Source organism: Moschus berezovskii, chromosome 21 (genome assembly GCF_049115385.1).
Source record: "Moschus berezovskii isolate FMDL1 chromosome 21, NW_MosBer_1.0, whole genome shotgun sequence".
NCBI classification, from domain to species: Eukaryota; Metazoa; Chordata; class Mammalia; order Artiodactyla; family Moschidae; genus Moschus; species Moschus berezovskii.
The window spans coordinates 55,912,057-55,917,107 of record NC_142480.1 but is presented as its reverse complement, the minus strand read 5'-3'; the positions used below and the strand labels follow the sequence as shown (position 1 = coordinate 55,917,107).

Below are 5,051 nucleotides of genomic sequence, written 5' to 3'. Positions count from 1 at the left end.
GGGGTAAGCAGCGCTGTGGTCTCTCACTCCCGAGGGCTCTGACTCCCGGGAACACGTCACACCAGACTTGGATGACAAGCTGCCTGGGCATCCCATCCTGGCTCTGCCACTGACTGGCTGTGGGACTTGGGACATGATAAATTTTTTGAGGCTCAGTGTTTTCATTCAAAAAGTAGGAGGGCAACTTCCCTGGTGGTCCAGTGACTGAGACTGTGCGCTCCTAATTCAGGAGACCCAGGTTCATTCCCTGGTCAAGGAACTAGATCCCACACGCTGCAACTAAGACCCAGTGCAGCCAAATAAATAAATAAAGCTTGGGTTTTTTTTAAAAAGTGGAGAGAGGGTGAGGATGTGGAGAGAAAAACTCAACTCATGATATCATAAAGTCATTGTTAAAATTAAACTTTCCTTAAAAGAAATAAAAAGCTTTCTATAAATGCTGCCTAGCTGAGTAACACCATGTCCTCTGGAGCCAGACGGCTGGGGTTTAAATCACAGCTATACTGGCCAACAGATAGATAGACAGATAGACAGGTAGGTAGGTAGGTAGATAGATAAACCAACCTGGGACTTCCCTGATAGTCCAGGGGTTAAGATTCTGTGTTTCCCTGCAGGGGACACAGATTTGAACCCTGATCAGGGGACTAAGATCTTGCATGCTTTGTGGTGTACCCCAAATAAATAAAGCATAGCTATGCCATTTTCTAGTTTTGTGACTTTTGGAAAATCATTTCATCTCTTTATCTCAGTTTACTCATCTGTAAAATGGGAAGAATAATAGCACCTATATATAGCATAAGGCTTTTCTGAGAGAGAGATATATATATAAATAAGCTAGCACTTGTAAAATGCTTAGTATAGTGTCTGCTATAAAGTGATTTTTGAGCTGGAAAGTGTCTTAACCCAACCTTTTATTTTTAATAATGAGAAACTGTGGGCCAAAGAGGAACTGGCCTGAGAGAGGACCCTTGATTAGTGACAAAGCCAGGAGTAAAACTCAATCTCCCAGCTCCCAGACTAGAATATTTTATACTGTTAACTTTAGGCCAAAAATTTTTATTACATTCTGGTCTAAAATTAGAAAGAAGTGAGAAGAAATCCTTTTTTTTTAATAATTGTATTTACGTATTTTTGGCTGTGCAGAGTCTTCGTTGCTGTGTGGGCATCTCTCTAGTTGTGGCAAGCAGGGGCTACTCTCTTGTTGCGAAGTGCAGGCTGTAGAGTGTTCGGGCTTGAGTAGTTGCAGCACGTGGGCTCAGCTCTCTGGCTCTAGAACACAGGCTCAATAGTTGTGCACGGGCTTACTTGCTCCATGGCACGTGGGATCTTCCTGGACCTGGGGGTCGAACCTATGTCTCCTGCATTTACAGGCAGATTCCTTACCGCTGAGCCATGAGGGAAGCCTGAGAAATCTGTTTTAGATCAGGTAAAAAGATATTGGGTTCAAATTCAGTGTGTACAACAGCCGAGTTTCTTGGGCTCTCTGAACCTTCTCTTCCTTTGGAATAGGCTCAAAATAATAACATGAACCTCATAGAGGTGTTGGGGTAAGTGAGCGTCTACATGTGACATGCCTGGCACATAGCATTTCTCAAAAAAACATATTAATACCAATTAATAACAGGTGATGGTGTTGTTAGGCCAGGAGCCCCACACCTGTGACCAGATGGCTTTTATTCCTCATTCTTCCGGAGGTATGCAAATAAGACAAATGCTTAACCTCTTAAGTTAGCTTACTGCTGCTGCTGCTGCTGCTAAGTCGCTTCAGTTGTGTCCGACTCTGTGCGACCCCATAGACGGCAGCTCACCATGCTCCCCTGTCCCTGGGATTCTCCAGGCAAGAACACTGGAGTGGGTTGTCATTTCCTTCTCCAAAGTTAGCTTAAGATGACTCTTAACCTTATAGATTCATTGTGGTAGCAATCATTGTGAAAACAAATTGGAAATGTCAGCACAAGCTCTATGACATGTGATTATGAAACAGCATAGTAATGAGGTTGGTTTCTAAGTTGGGTAATAATATTTCTGATCAAAAGTAGGTGTGGCATCATCAGGAAAATGCAAATTAACATCACAGCGAGCAACAACCTGAAACCCACTGGGAAGACTTTGATGATAAGTACGTGTGTGTGCGCGCGCGTGCACACATGTGCTCAGTTGCGTCTGACTTTTTGTGACCCCATGGACTATACCCTGCCAGGCTTCTCTTTCCAAGGGACTTCCCAGGCAAGAGTACTGGAGTGGGTTGCCATATCCTACTGCGGGGGAGGGGGTGGGGTGGTCTTCCCTACCCAGGGATCAGACTCACATCTCTTGCATCTCTTACATTGGCAGGCAGATTCTTTATCTCTGTACCACCTGGAACCATCATATACCACTGGTAGAAGTGCAGAATGCTAAAATTATATTGGAAAAAACTTGGGTAGTTTCTTATAAAGTTAACCATAACTTACATGTTAGTTACCTATTCAGTTCAGTTCAGTCGCTCAGTCGTGTCTGACTCTCCGCGACCCCATGAATTACTTACCCCGAAATTTAGTGGCTTGAAATAGCATTAAGTTTTAAGAAAACGCTCATGGTTTCCGTGGGTCAGAGATTGAGACAGGGTGCAACTGGCACCACCATGTCTGGACACAGCTGGAAGACTGAGGCTGGGACAGGAACCCCTGGGGGCTGGGAGATGACGTTGGTGTTGGTTGGGGGCTTCTCTGTGGCTTCCGCTTCTGCACAACACTGTGCCTGGGTTCCCAAGGAAAGCCTCCGGAGAGAGAGGGCAGAAGAGAGAAAGGGAGGATCCTGAAAACAGGGGATCCTACCTTATGCATTTATTTTTTCTACCTTATGCATTTTATAGCCTTACAACAGCTTCAATCTGATAAGCAATCTTGTAATAAAACAAGTGAATTTTTCAAAATGCATGTGTTAGCCTACGGGGTGGTTAATTTTATGTGTCAACTTGGCTAGGCTACAGTGTCCTGATATGGGGTCAGACATTATTCTGGATGGTTCTGTGAGGATAGTTTTGGGTGAGATTAACATTCAAATCGGTGAACTTTGAGTAAAGCAGATTGTCCTCTATACTGTAAATAGGCCTCACTCAATCAGTTGAAGGCCTGAACAAAACAAAGGTAGACCTGCCCTGAACAAGAGGGAATTCTGCCAGCTGACCGCCTTTGGACTTGAACTGCAACACTGGCTCTTCCTGGGTGTCTGGCCTGTCATTTCACGCTGCAGATTTTGGACTTGACCTCCATAATCACATGAGCCAATTCCCAATCAATCAGTCTTATGCGCGCGGGCAGCAGCGGCGGCCCAAGATGGCGGCGCTGCAGCTGGACCCGGCGACGGTGGGCCGGGCCGCCGGGTCAGGGGGCGGTGGTTGGCCCGCAGGGTCCGGCCGAACGTGGGCAGCGCCTGACTCCGTGACCACCAGGCAGAGCCTAGGCCTGGAGCCCAGGTGTTTTCCCTACCGCCCTTGCTGCCAGGAGGACCCGGGGCTGGACTCAGACAAGGACGAGACGGGGGCCTATCTGACTGACAGGGACCCTGCCCACTTGGGTCCAGTCGAAAACTACCCCCGTCCCGGGAAGCTCTTCGCTAGGAAGGAGTTGGCAGAAAAGGCGGCTGGAGGAAGCGGAGTTTTACAACATTGCATCTGGCTTGCGACTGCTTTCAAGGAGGGGATACCAACAAGGAAAACAGCGCTTCCCAGGGCCGGCGAAGCATGTGTCGAGAGGCCTGCAACGCCGAGAGGAGGCGCCCGGGCAGATGGTGGCCACTGTGTCCGCCGGTGGGAAATTCCAACAGCTAATCAGCATAGGGCCATCCTATAACTGTGGGAACGAGGATCAGGCAGAATTCCTGTGAACTAAAGAATTCGACCAACGGCATTGCCATCCAACCGAGCGAGAAGGCGAAGGTTCTTCAGGACAGAGGATCTCCGATGTAAACTCCGGAGTCCTCGGTGACGTGAGCGCGACCCACCCGAGCACCTCTGTGAGCTCAGGCTCACTCCTGTACAAGTAACCGAGCTTCTGCAGGGCCACGCGGAGCCTGCCGCCGGTCAAAACGAAAGGAACCCACCCCCAGCCACAGGAACCCGAAGAAAGATGCCGCTTCCGGCTGCACAATACCTTTTCAGAAACCTGCTTTTGTTTTCTTAGCCAGTGTTGTAACGTATCTTTACAAGAGCGGCTGGGCTGGGTTCCCAGATGGAGCTTATCTAGGGATGGGGGCGGGGGGAGAGGAAGGCCTAGTTGCTTGCAGATGCTATACTTCTGGGAAGCCAGAGCACACGCAAGAGGTTTGTCCTGAGCTGTGCCAAGTTTTCACCTGAGTGTGCCCTGTTGGACATGGGCAGCCGCTGAGTCACACTTCTTTTCTCTCCCATACACCCCAGACTAATGCAACTGACGCAGAGGAATCTGGTTTAGGCTGTTGAATTGAGGTTTCCATGAAGGATAGTCACCAAAGTACCCCATATTACTATGAACAAAGCCTCTTTGAGGAGGGGAGGATGGGGTGTCCCTGATTGTGGTTGGAGATTGGGGGTCGCAGCTCTGGAGGCCACCGTCGGCTCCCATGTTCAGCTTGCCTCATTTGTCTCCAGTAGCTGGGCCCCCCTCATAGCTCACCTTCTCCCCAAGAAGAGGTTCAAGGCAGGCAGTTCCTGCAGGGAGGCAGACAGCCAGACTGGTGGGCACTGTAAGTGTTGGTATAACTGCTTCTTCAGCCTTTACTTGCCCTCCGTTGGTCCGTCTTCCTTCCTTGACTTTTTAAACTGGGGCCCAGGATAAAGGGATCTTGGACCCTCTGATGGCTTGGGGTGGGGACAACTGTTTTCTCTGAAAGTTGCCACATGTGGTAGGTTGTAGTATCAAAAGTGGCCATTGTTTTTGTGGTCATTTCTTGAAAATGCTTTGACCAAAAGTGCAGTATTTGTGTTTCTTCTTGGCTTCTGACCTCGGCAGTGGTGCTGAGCCCGCACCATTCGCCGCAGTGTGTGCACTTGCCAGGCAGGCTGAAGACTCCCTCCCCTGACCCCGATCCTC

General features: G+C 48.8%; 1 pseudogene; it reads left to right on the top strand.

Annotated features, from left to right (window-relative positions):
* Positions 1-3,317: 3,317 nt before the first annotated feature.
* LOC129550744 (BTB/POZ domain-containing protein KCTD2 pseudogene) lies at positions 3,318-3,949 on the top strand (annotated as a pseudogene).
* Positions 3,950-5,051: the final 1,102 nt, after the last annotated feature.